This window comes from Amyelois transitella, chromosome 25 (assembly GCF_032362555.1).
Source record: "Amyelois transitella isolate CPQ chromosome 25, ilAmyTran1.1, whole genome shotgun sequence".
Classification (NCBI taxonomy): domain Eukaryota; kingdom Metazoa; phylum Arthropoda; class Insecta; order Lepidoptera; family Pyralidae; genus Amyelois; species Amyelois transitella.
In genome coordinates, this window is record NC_083528.1 from 3,987,062 (window position 1) to 4,002,047 (window position 14,986).

Genomic DNA, 14,986 nt, shown 5'->3' on the forward strand with positions numbered 1-14,986 from the left:
ATAGGGACAGGTTGCTAGCCCATCGCCTAAAAAAGAATCCCATCGCCTTTTACGACATCCATGGGAAAGAGATGGAGTGGTCCTATTCTTTTTTGTATTGGTGCCGAGAACCACACGGATAACACAGTAAGTACCTTTCAATGTTGAAAACTGGCGGTAAGACTTGGAGAAGATACATTATGAGCAAGCAGTCTTTTATATTTCTGCGCGAATGAGGCGGAGAAGACACACCTGGTCATCTGCGTATCCTCATGACTCAAAAGTCCATGCAGACAAAAAGGTTGGACTTAAAAATAAATACCTAAGTACGGGACAAATTACACAGATTGATTTAGCTTCGAAATAAGTTCGATACTATTTCGAAGCTAAATCAACCTTTTAACTGACTTGTCACTCGGTAAGTTTAATCACCGATTTAATACCACTTTGAATTTAAGTATGTCAATTGGAATTGCAAATACTTATGAGCTTAAACTTACAATGAAATGGCGAATTCATCACTACGATTATGACAAAGCTTATTGGTTATACGAGTATGGACCTAGTTATTTGGAGTTACAGGATAGGTCCAACATTAAACACACTGGCGACTTTTACTGGATAATTTCAGTCTGAGAATTGATGATTTTTTATACCCGATTCATTCCTTCCTTTTTGCCGCTGCACTTAAAGGATCAGTAATTTCCACATGAATCTTAATAATTAATATTTTTGTAATAATGATTCTTTTGCAGCTAGCATGACATGAAAAGATCTATGATTGATCGCTCTTGTCACAAATGTAGTTAGCCCACGGGCTGAACAATCGATTTAGCTTAGTTAGTCCCAGAGTTGGAGAAAAATCGCTTATACACATTCTCTCGTAAAAATATTTTTTCCGCATAAGATGATTTTTAGGGGTTTTTAATCGCAATCTCGTTAACCGCTGGACCACCAAGTTCCGAGTCTGAAACGTTTCATCAACATTCAATTGATCCATGTATTGTTAACATTTCACCCACAAACGTTTCACCTACGACCTACTATGAGTCAAGTTGGTGTAGTCCAGATTCGATTTACAACAATACCGAGTGAAGCCAAAACTTAAAAGTAGCAAGTCTGCAAACAACTAACGAACTGCAAATATCGATAGCAAACAGGCTTCCCTTCAAAGACCTTTGGTCCGATTGCATCAATGCGTAAGCGCACCGCACCTAGCCACGCCACAATAGACAGAAACTACAATAGCCCGCGCTAGAATGCATACAATCAATACGATAGACATCGTAGATTTATTGCTAACTTTAGGGGTTTAGTACAAACCGTTTAGCAATAACCATAGTGATTTATTTCTAATACCATCTTGTCTATATTTAGACTTGGCTTATTCTAAGTAAAAGGTATTAAGCTTAGGTAAGTAATAGTGCTATTCTAAAGTGCCGTGTGGTTTCCGCCACTTTAGAATAGAACCATCTATTTATCTTTCCCATGATTGACGTAAAACGCGACTAAGGGATAGGAAAAACTAACGGCTAGCTGAAGTTGTACAGATATTATTCATACGGCGAAGTCTTTGATGTGAAAAATAGTTGAATAAAAGCTAAGAAATAGCAAAGAATTGACATTTTAACTACTTATAGTGTTTTTTCTCTTAACCGATTACGCAATTTTACAGGTTTGGCTAACTTTACGACAGCAAAGTTACGTACCTGTACAGCAAAGGTTCTGACTGACTTTTGATCTGTTGGCTCTTGACTGCAGGTTGGCGATACGCGTAATAAGGTCGCCCCTCGGTAATGTCGCAGACATGGAATTACAGAGAGCCTGGAATATACAAAACAAAAAAATATCACAATGAAAAGATAATATTCTGAGGAAACATTGACCTCAAATAACATTTGTTGACATTAGTATTTTGGGATTAGAGAAATATTTTTTTTTGCGTTCCTCCCACCAATCAGCGTGAAAAGAAGGGGGAAAACGTTAAATTTAAGGTTTCATTATTAAATACTTAGACGGTATTTTTCCATATGGAGTTTGCTGCAGTGAATGTTCTTTCCAGGTTAGTTATATTTCCATGGTCTTAAAGACCGTATCGAAAACTTGATGCCAGCTATTCAGACACGTGTAGATACTGCCGAGTCACTAACACGAGGATTACGGTGTCGTTGCGACACCACAGTTAGACATAATTGTAAATTGTACTGGGATGCTTCAAAACTTAGTTGGTATTTTAGCTGCAATAGGTATTTATGCCAAGATTAGTTCGCGTTTACCCATTTCACACTGCGAACAGACGGCAGTTGCGGTGTGTAATTTTTTTATAAGTAGGTATATACTCGTTCCCGGACCGTAAACAAGTAAATTTTGACTGTGGACGTAAGTATAACCCACGCGTATATAGGATTACCTACTTATAATATTATGATGACAAGAAAAATCAGACTTACCCTGTGCTCTTCTCCATGGCGAATGTATAACCATCACCCGAATTGCTTATTATCTAAATTCTGTGCAATATTAAAACAGCCTACAGTCGATGTCCAATTTTAATCCAGGACAATATAAGTTCCTTTAGGATCAGAACCAATTCGATATCTCCAAGCAAAAGACCCAATGGTTGGTAGATTCACTGAAACTTATGATTAGGTTCCTGTCAACATCTCTAGAAGACCATAAACAGCAAATCGTACGCCGGTAGACCATAAAAATAAAATTCCATTAGTTAACTGATAAATACGACAGCATCGTGCGGTCTATTATCCAATCATAACGGGAAACTATTGGACTCCAATCGGCGATTGTTTATAAGCCAAGTTTATAAGCCTGCAAATAACTTAAACGACAGCTTTATAGTAGTATCTCGCTGTGAACGACCACTATATAATTTTATGGTGTCGCTGTTTTGACGTTTTGAAATACGTATATCTTCAGGCGGCGAAGGATTTTCGATCTGGTTTTTATATCTGCAAATAAGGTAAGTATCATCTAGCAGAGTCTACAGCGCCGTGTTTGCAAACAGGAAAGCAGTTTGCTAATAGAATTATATCCCATTTTCTTTATATTCCGTATTATGGTTCCTGGGTCAGTCTGTCCGGTACGCTATCACACTAGTGAAAGACTGGAAGCCACTAGAATGAATTTGATATGTAACCCATGACCATCAAAATATATTTTTTAAATATCGAAGCCTCACAACTTAGTTTTAGAACTTGTGAGATGAAAATCTAAAAAACTTATTCAGTCTAATAAAGTTATTTATGTTTCATTTGTCTAACGTAAGTTATTAACTAAAAATTAAACAACAAAATAACAATGCAATGATAACGATAGTGACCAAATCAATAATTAAAAATCTTTTAATGTTTTAAATAACCACATAAGAAATAGGCTCATTGTCACTACATAGTATAAAGTAGAGTCATTTCCCGCGTCTCTCCCTATGTCTGTATGTACTAAGTACAAAGGTACCTATGCTTAGAACTTTAAAACTATAAAACGGATTTTGATGTTTTTTTTTTATAAATAGATTAATTCAAAAGAAAGGTTTATATGTACAAAGTCTAACTCGTGCGAAGTCTGGGTGGGTCTCTAGTATAAATGTAATAAAATAAGGGGGGATTATTTTGACATATTTTGAGTCAGAACATCTTGAACGTTGTTTTGGTTGTTTAGAATATTATTTTCTATTTCCATGACTGGGTACACAAGCTGAGACCGACAGGATTTTGGTTCGAGTATGTGTAACTACTACAACAAAGGGAAAGGGCTGTTATTCACGTAAGTGAACACAAGTTGGAATGTAGAATCGCTACCCCCGGCGAAAGCGTGTCTAAGGCTGTGGCAGTACCGTAGAATTCGGAATATTATGAGACTATAGAAGTGGCTAGTGGTGGAACCTACTGCTAAATATGATAATGTCGCTATCGCAATGTGACACCATAAAACTTTTATACATACATACATATGGTCACGTCTATATCCCTTGCGGGGTAGACAGAGCCAATAGTCTTAAAAAGACTGAATGGCCACGTTCAGCTATTTGGCTTAATGATAGAATTGAGAATCAAATAGTGATAGGTTGCTAGCCCAACGCCTAAAAAAGAATCCCAAGTTTGCAAGCCTTTTATATTCAACTTTTATACTCAACTCAAATTCATCTCAAATTATGGGTATCCTGGAAGATGATTCGATACGCTCGCCTTTTGTACCTTCATATTTATAGAAATTAATTTGAATGCTTTTTGAATTGCGAGCTAACCAAGACAATGACACATCGGCCCTATATTTCTTTTTCAATTCATGAATAATACATATGGTATTTTTATAGTCTCATATTATTGTAATTACTATGGTCAGTACAGTAGCCATAGGTATTGTATTAACTTGGCTGACTGAACTAACTGACTCACAGGTACAACTTGGGGTTTCTACGATAATGTCTTATTACGGAATTAGATACAAAGTCCCAAAAGACCATTTTTTATTTAATTTGAAACATGCAATGCGACATAACTTCTGAGCAAAACTTTCTTGCCATCAATCAATGTAATATGAAATCATTGCGTTACTGACTGACTGACAGACAACTTACTGCGGAAAATAACTATACAGGACACCCACTGAACTACGGAAAGAGAGGATATCCCGATATTTCGCCTATTCCTATCGGGATAGGTGAAATTTCTTCATTCACGCGCACAGGAAACTACGGGCACAATCTAGTTTTTTTTTTAGAAAAAGTACTTAGTAGAAGCGGAGCAGAGACTTTTCTACAGCCATAAAATAATTTATTCCTTACATTTTGTTTAGAAAATAGTTGATTCATCTGTTTGCATGGGTTACGTGCTTGCACCTTTTAGTTCTGAGTGTGAAATAGTCGGCCATATTTCGTTGCCATAAATTTCCTACTTAACAACACAACTTCGATTGTAAATTAACTATTGATTATAAGCATCAAAATAAATAGTTAATTATCTCCAAACATAAAGCTATCAGGAAGATATTTAAGAAAATATGCAATGAAAATGCAATTTTGTTGTTATTAAAATTACCATGCGAAGACTTCGATCATAATGATTCTCGTTTAGTAAAAACCTGGTCATTTGATACTTTGTAGCGTATTCAATTTTGTTCAGAAACTAAATACTGAAAGTGCAAATTTATGTTAATGAAATAACAAAACTGACAGCTATTGCACATACGTTATTATAAAACATATATAGATTATTTTCTTGCTTCTGCATTTCACCAGTTATATGTTTTGGATGTAGAAGATGTAGCTATTGCAAAAGCTGTTTCCTTGTTTTCACAGCAAAAGTTGTTACGTTATTTCTTCTGCTAAAAAATAAAATGATTTTCTGAGGGCTAGAATATTGAGTGAGAGAGAGAGATAGGTAAATCAATATTGTATTAATGAGTCTTCATTAAATCTTATTTCCTTTTCGTCGTAAACGTATTTTCTTTGTAAATTTAGAGATATAGAATTTGTTTGACATATAATAATAATGATAGGGCCGGAATGTATCGTCTCTGGGAAACAAGCTTGGCACTTTACGCCCTATTCGTTATCTAGAACCGCATCTAAAGGTGACTAGTTGCACCTATCAGGTGTAAAAGGAATAACAGAAATGTCAAGATAGTTTTACAACCTTAGAGTACTTAACTATGTCTGTAGAACAAGTGAATTTGTGATAATAGGTAGTAAAATTATGAAATGAAATAATGATGCATGGCTCGATATGATGTCGATAGAATTTCAATGGCATCGTTTTTCCATTCGGTAGTTAGTATTGTTCCATAGTAATTGTAGACATTTTGTGCACATTCTTATAGAACTTACCTCCAGGTTTGGTGGAACACCGGGCATGACTGATATTTCTGCCCTACCCTCGTAGCATGTCACGCGCGACTCCGTTTTGGGGCCATGCTACGGGGCTGGCCCCCTTCCGGAATTCTGGCTAGGGTACTTAAAGACTATTTGACTTACTGAAAAAGTAATTCGAATCTCGAGTGCTAAGTTTCGCTTTCGTGTTATTCTGATGAATAAACTTATTTACTAGATAAAATATTACTTTACTTCAAATAGTATATATATAACTACGTAAATTTTCACCCAAATTCCCGTTCAATTTTGACAATCTAATATTTTGCAAATAAACGGTGAAAGAGTAAAAAAATACTCAACTTCCGCATTTTTAAGTTTCGTATTATAGTAGTACATTAATTGCTAACACTCTATATTGACACAACACTACGCATTCTATAGCAATAATTTCAAACGAATCCTCTTGTACCTTTTTGCAAACAGTTTCAAAAGCTATACTAACTCTTTGGAAGTAACAGGTTTCACTCGTTCCCACTGATAAGAGCTATATTCATGGACAGGACACAGTTATTCCATTAGACCTAGACTAGGTATTAGCCGTTAAACTGATAGGCATTAATTTCGTTTAGTATTTAATCGGGCACAGATTTATATTGTAGACTTCTTTGGTGTAATGGTAACGTTATTATTTTTGGACTGTTGTCCAGGGTTGGGGTTCGGTTTCCTGCTAGACCGAGATAAATAAATCTTTTACTTCTTCTTGCCGATAATCACGAATATCCTCACCTCTTTAGAGACCAAGATCATGGATTGGGTAAGTCAGGTAAACTACTTGTATGTAGGAGTATAAATTTAATATAATAAATTAAATATCCTGTCAATGAGAGGATAAACCTACCTGAATCAAATTCTGAAAAAAAAATCTGGGGAAAGGTCAGGTCAAGAGTAGCCTAAACAGACGAGCTTGTATGATTAAATCGGATTAGTGTAAATCCGATAAGACATATAAACTAACTATGACTTATCAAGGATGGATATACAAGGCTTACTCAAAAGATATTAAAAAAAATGTATTTTTTTCACACCGACGTAAAAAAAGATACTTAGTATAGACCATATAGCTCGGCTCTGGCAACAATCAAGTAAAATGATACAACCTATCGCCAATGAATAATTAATTTTGCAGCTTAACCCACCATCAGTGGTACCAAGTAATTTATTACAGCATAGAGAAGGAAAATCTTCTGCCAGTAGTTCTCAACCTTTGTAATTTAATTTAGAGCGAACGCTGACTTGACTTTAAAAAATATTATGTTGACTAGTAGAAGTATCTACAAGATATAAGTAGGTATATCGAAAATAATTTTTACTTGTAAATACGAAAAAGTGTTTATAATAGATCTTCATTCAATTTCTCGTATACTTAAAGAGTACTTAGAGTACTTCTGAACTACTAGTACAATTTACAGATTATTTCTAAGAATAGAGAAAATATAACGTACTTCTCACTCTGAGACTATATCAAGATATTTAAACACTATCCATTTTCAAACTATATCTATGTATAAAAGAAACAAGATGTCTCATATTTTGAAATATGTTCTAAGCATTAAAAACTATTAATCTTAATACTTTATAAGATAATCATATCCAAAGATAATGCATAAACTCACTAACTTTATTTACGATCTATCATTATAACTACATTCGAAGACAGGGAATGCGTACTATTTAAAAAGTATTAATTGATTGCATTAGACTACTTAAATGACGTATCTATACAGTTTTTTAATGTGAAATCTTTATGATTTCATAATATTTAATTGAATATAACAAGTCATCCATATTGCAACGTGTAAAAAGGAAGTAGGTTTGCAATTTAAGGAAAAGTGTAACACTGATTTGGGTCTTATTCACGATTAGTCGCAAATTGGATACGAGTCAAACGCGATTAAACCGATCGCACAAAAAGTGATTGGACCAAAATTTGACGAATACAAAATCATTTGTTGTGTTAACAATAATTTATTGTGACCGTAGACCACTTGCAAGTTTGAGAGCCACTGTGTTTAACAGTTTAAACGAGGCAAGACGCGCTGTAATCCCGCTTCAGTTGCCCTGAAAATATTGCCTACACATTGCACTGTTTCAGCTCCTTGCATAAGTAAACGGGAATAATTACCATTTGCGAAGGGAGAAAAATAAGATGTAAAATACTACATTGTAAGATACAGTTTTGATAAAATAAAATTTATGTGCAAGTGGCAGCATTACTTAACTGATATTTTTTAAGGCCTTCCTTGTGTTGGAGTTTCTAAAAATACTTGGCAGGTGTCGTTGATATTATGATACTGTAATGTCTCATTCAAATTCCTCATCTGTTTGGTGATTTGGCTGAAAGATTATCAAACATACATTACTTACAAACAAAAAATTTAATAAATTTTTTTAAGAACCCTCGACACAATTTTAATCTCCCTTTATGTATTAAGTAATAATTTTTGCCGTGCCGTGTGGCTCCCGGCACCAATACAAAAAAGAATAGGACCACTCCATGTCTTTCCCATGGATGTCGTAAAAGGCGACTAAGGGATAGGCTTACAAACTTGGGATTCTTTTTTAGGCGATGGGCTAGCAACCTGTCACTAGTTGAATCTCAATTCTATCGTTAAGCCAAATAGCTGAATGTGGCCATTCAGTTTTTTCAAGACTGTTGGCTCTGTCTACCCCGCAAGGGATATAGACGTGACCATATGTATGTATGTATGTAATAATTTTTAAGAAATACGTCGTGTTGGGGACCTACTGGGGGAACTAAATTGAAATCGCATCATTCGTTTGTGAGCTATGATGCCACGGACAGACACCCTGAGATAACACCCATCTTTTTCTGTCAGCGGTTAAAAATAATAAGTGAGATATCTATGTACGCCAGATGACGAAACCAGTTCAGTGGTTTCAGTCGGGGATTGCTACATGTCATCATCCTCGCCAGGAGCCCAGGGTGCGCTTATAACCAAGTGATGAAGCGATCTAGGTGGGTTGCGTACTCCTACATCAGACACCTGTGTCATTCATAGTGACATTTGAAAGTATTTTTAAACAAGAGGCCCCCGCGACTTCGTCCGCATGAAATCCCTATCAATCCCACGGGAACTCCGGGATAAAAAATAGCCTATATGTTATTCTGGGTCTTCAGCTACCTACATACCAAATTTAATCGTAATCGGTTCAGTAGTTTTTACGTGAAAGTGTAACAAACACCCATACTGACAAACTCACAAACTTTCGCATTTATATTAGTAGGACGATATTCCCATTCTAAAGCGAAGCATTACTCTTCTCCTTATAAATCTACAAAATGACAGCATTACACATTTTAGTTGCGTAAACTAACGCGCAGGTCATATAGCTTGTAGTATAGTGTTGTTGAACTGTCGTTAGTTTCATTATCGAAAGCTGATTTCAATTATTTGATTTAAATTGATTGATAATGTCATTATTATTGCAATAATCGATCAATAGCTATTAATTTTGAACCAATACTTTGAGTATTTAATTTACGGTTGTGTTTGCAGTAAACGACTGGGCCGATCTCCATAAAATATTGCTTACATAAAATGTGGAGATAGTGTGTACTGTACAATGGAGTACCTACCTACTTTTCACGCGGACGGAGCTTCGGGCGAAAGCTAGTTGGATATATCTATTGTAAGCTTTGCACATTAGCTACATTAATTATATAATCTATGTTAATAAAGAAAATTAAAATTACACAAATCACACAGACTACTACATTAGCTCAATAGTCATGAAAGCTTGTGACAGTATCAATTGCACCAAAACTGGCTCTCGGTAGTAGCGGTTCTACCAATAGGTACTTTGGTTTTACCTCAAACTATCGATAGTTGACTATCGAGGGGCAACACTAGTTGTACCTTTTACCTCAGCCCTTACATAACCAATGATATATACTGTCCAATATATATGTTCTGCCTTCTGCGTGTCTCTCCAATCTACGTTCATATATTACCGGCTTGGGTTCATAAATATTGTATGTTTTGTAATACCTGTTTATTATAAACACGGTGTAAATATAAACAAAACAATTTATGTAAGTAACTACATAATAAAATTAGCTTTTCTGGTATTCCTGTAAAGCCGTCTAGCTGAAGGTAGCTTTTCCGACTTCGGGAAGACAATCAAGGGAAAGGCTAATGAAATTGGGATTCTTATTTTAGTCGATAGGCTAGCAACCTATCAACTACTAAAATCTCAGTTCCTAAAAGACTGTTGGCTCTGTCTACCACGTATGGGATAAATACCTGATGAAATATATGTATGTTATTTTTGAATATAAAATTCGTAGCTACCTAGTTATTAAATCAATTGAGTAAGTATCATCTTTTGTTATTAGAACCTAAATTCTTATCAAAGCAGAATTATTAAGCGGTAGCCCTGCGCTCATATCTAAGATCAATTAATCGGATCTGAACCCGCGATAAGCGGCATCTAAGTACTTATTTCATATCAAAATTGCACCTCAGTTTCTAAAATATGAGGTTGAGACACTTAATTATACGGTACGATTATGGGGAGAACGGAACGAAGGTAAGTAAAACACACACATATATCACGTCTTTACGGGGTCGACGGAGTCGAAAGTCATGTTAGCTTGAAGACGGAATTGAGATGAAGGAAGAAATAAGTCGCTAACCCATTGCTAAAAGACAGAATGCCAAGTTTATAAGCTTTGTCTTTAAGATGAGCGCGTCCAGAAAGAAAGGTAGTATCTCATCAAACTTGCTTCCAATAAACATGATTTTTTATATGGTTTTGCTCAAAATCAATAAAAGTAACAGAGAGAGATTTAAATTTTCATAGAATATTAACTTGTATATTGCCTTTCAGAATAAATAATGAAATAACAATAAAGTAATTATTAAAAAGCTCCCACACAACATACGTAATTTTAATACAGTTTTTTTAGTCCATTTTAATAAACAGGTAGAAACGTGAATATATACAAAATAAATATTTAAGTAACAAACATGATGCTGGTACGGAACCCTTCGTGCGCGAGTCTGATCCTAAGTAGGGAATGCAATGCATGATAAGAGCATGAAAGACATTGTTATATTGCGAGGCGACAAAAAATCGTTCGATGTAAACCTGCGGCCTGTAGGGCGACGTGGGCGACCTGATGTTATACACAAAATGAATTATCGACATTTTATGCGGTCGGGCGACGTCTTAATTATCTGCACGCGCAACCTTTTGATAGCCACTATGGTAGGGTTGCTACAGGCAGCCATTTTGGATAACAACATGGAGGGACGTATAATCTGAAGACCAAGATGAGAAAAAAAACAGGATGAGGCTTCTTCAGCATTACATAAGTGTGTGTTGTTTACAAGAGGACCTAACAAACGACTGATAAATAAATATGGAGTTTGACATTTAGGTACGAATAGAAACGTTATATTAAATATGCTGTCCTGAAATAATATGAAACGAATATCCATTACTTAATAGATTTATAAAAAACTAAACTAAGTATCATAACTCATTTAAAGAAAGAGTGCGAGAAGTCCTGTAATCTATTTTTATGTTGTCCAACAAACCATTAAGGAAAGCAAGTCGCATACACAAGCTAGTACATATTCTAAGTCTATTACTCCAAACCAGTTCGCAACAGTCTGGCCACATTTCACACAAGTGCACCGGTAACTGAGGGCAATAAAGCCCATGTTATGACGATCAAGGGAGCCGCTGCGCCCGCGCCTTGAAATATATGGTGATTACTCGTAATGACATCCTAATCCGAGGATAGGATAGCTGAATTAATGTTATGTCGGGAAGTATGAAGCTAGAGACTTGTTGTAATATAATGAAACATTGAAAAATAGTTACTTTTTAATAAACTTTTTGGTGAAATAGAATGGAAGATGTTGACGTCAGTTGCTGGCAATACCGAGATGTGGCCAACACTATGGTCTAACCAAATAAAGAGGGCTATAACCCTTTCCAGGTTCTACGAGGTGGTGAGGTCTACATCCAAACGGAACCGATGAAGAAAGCTTGTGCGCTTAATGACTTCCAGTAATAAGGGAAGTTACTCGAGAGAGAGCCAATCAGGATCTCGGGCAAGGAAGTGGATGGAGATGATGAAGAAACATAAGGAATCTTATATACAACCCTGATGAAGGAAATCCAAGTATTAAGGCACCGGTTGTTTTAACAAAGGTTTTCATTACAATTACTCATTTTCTGTACCCTGAAATAAGGCTATAAGTGTGGACGTAGTAATTGTAGGTGTGGTGTTAGAAATGGCTTTTTTATTCAGTGTTGCATGTTCATTTGATGGGATCAAATTAGTGAAACTTTTTTGCTATAAAGTTATACAATAGCTAGGGCATTAGACGTATTTAATGTCGGCTGAGCTATAGTGATATTTTGCGCAAAATGTATTTTTTAACTTGTATTACATTTACACGCATGCGTAGGCTGCGTCATCTAGTTTCAAGACATGTTTAAGTGCATTAGGTTAGGATTAAGGTACGATAAATAATTTTTTAATGCGATATCGTAGGGCTTTTATGAAAATTGTGTTGTGAGAAAATATGTAATTATTTACGATGTATTAAGGGAGGTATTTGAGTAGACAGTGTCTGAGGCTGTGTAGATCGGAAGCCGCGTAGGCTGCGTTTTATTATTATTATATATATAACTACTATATATACACACTATATATATAAAACAGAAAATAAATTACAAACATTATGAGTAATTTGAAGTAAATTATTTTAAATTCTGTTGTTTCGTGAATAATAAATACCTAAATAATATTAAAAGGAAGAGTAAATTGGAACGGTAGAAATACCCCATGAGTTATAAAAAGTTAGCAAAAATTCCATGAAAGTTATGCAGTAATTTGATCACATACTAATCAGCTAAAACTTGGACTTCGCCCTAGACTTTCAATTCCAATTATTATAGCTCATTAAAAAGCAAAAAGAGTGAGAGAGAGACAACAACACAATACTCTCGCCATTAGTTAAAAAAAGATAAAATATTCCTGATTGACATCTGCTCGAAGAGTAGTCGTAGTTACACTGTAAAGGTAGAATTCCACTAGACGGGAGTCGCTTTGTAGCTAACTACCTAACAAACTACTCCAGATTCGTAGTCAGGATGAACCTGAACTTCAGAAAGTTGAGGATAAAATCGAGACAATTGCCAAACGTGTATGTCCGTAACCCACAACGACTTGAAGGAAGCTCAAATTGACTACAACACAAGCCAAAAACTAAGTGTAGGAGGTATGTTAAAAAAATAAAGGACATTATATGAAAGGAAAAGACCCAGATGAACGCTTACCATAATAGCCCATAAAAGTCTACTGTTTTACTAAGGCCTCTCCAGTGTCTATTGATTCTAGACTATGTTGTAATATCAGTAGGAGGCGCTGCTGCGGCGCTGACCCCTTAATCGCCTCTTACGATACAAACGGGAAGATATGGAGTGGTGCTATTGTACTCTGCTTACATCGGCTGCTGCTGCCTTACAACGCTTGATCAAACCAGGGTTGTTATAGTGAAAAGTGAGGCCAAGATAACTCTAAGTCGTTTCTAGTTTCTCTAGAAAGAATGAAGCCCATATGATCATCGTATAACAAAGATAGATATTTTCCTTTTTAAAAATAGAAGTCTCATGGAAATCTACCCTAAACGAATGCGTGTGCGTGTGCGCAGAACTAGTAGAACTCGCATAACTACATTTGTACGGGTGAGATGTCTTTAAAAAATGTTTTTACCCCTACTTAAATGGTTTCCCGCTCCAATCAGTTAATTTGTTCTAATTAGAATTCCTTTAGAAACTTAAGCCATTTTATTGTTTTACAATTCCTATTAACATCTGTAAGAAGACAGCTTTAGGATGACTAATCTTATAAGACGCAGACTTAAAAGGCGCAAAATTCGCGCGAGCGAAGCTAGTAAGCTAAGTAGTAAGCTAAAAGCTAGTAGATTATAATTATTTATTACACAACATTTTAGATTAATGTGCTGAAATCCAGTTAGCACCTGTATGAATACCAGCGCTAACTATGATTGACCGGAGATTAGCGTTGGTGACGTCACAAGTTCCGCTAACTACATGCATATTATGCGTCAATCAATTTGTAGCGATGCTGTATTAGCTTACAGAGCTTGCTTAGAAATACTACTTTATTTATTTATTATAAACACACAAGAACAGGTAGTAACAATACTACAAAATATAAATACGTGCCGTGTGGTTCTGGCACCAACAGAAAAAAGAATAGGACCACTCCATCTCTTTCCTATGGATGGTGTAAAAGGCGACTAAGGGATAGGCTTATAAACTTTGGGTTCTTCTTTTAGGCGTTGGGCTAGCAACCTGTTACTATTTGTATATCAATTCTATCATTAAACCAAACAGCCGAGCGTGGTCTTTCAGTCTTTCGGGACTGTTGGCTCTGTCTTATCCGCAAGGGATATAGACGAGATTATATGTATGTATAAACACACAAGAACAGATTACAACAATACTTATAAATATACAAAATATATAGGTAAATGTGATCTAGGTAACTCACAACTTTACATTTGCCAGTGATTTATAATTAGATCTCGTTAGGTCTCATTATCTTTCTACTCTATCCTAAGTATATGTTATTTTTATGTATTTATGCGTATTTGTATGTATTATATATAGATATATATTATGTATGTATTTTATTATGTTCAAACATTTATTTTTCTTGCTCTGCGCCAACGCCAATCTCCTGTTTGATTTCCTTCCACCCAAAGGTTGACTGGAAGAGATTGCTTTAGCGATAAGTCCGCCTTTGTACCATATATGTCTGCTTTGTGTTGTTTTGTATGTTTTACTCATATGGTGCAATAAAGAGTTTTATCTATCTATCTATCTAGATACACATACAAGCATCACGTCTATATCCTTACGGACAAGACAAAATCAAATATTAAAAATTCAGAGTTTAGTAATCCTATAACCCAAAAAAAGTATTCCAAGCTTAGGGCGACTGTTAACCTGACCATGTATGGAAAAATAGTTACCAGACTAGGTTAGTGTGCGTGCATAGTCCCTTCGGTGCCGACCGTAGAAACGGCCATAGACGATGTCAGCGGAAAG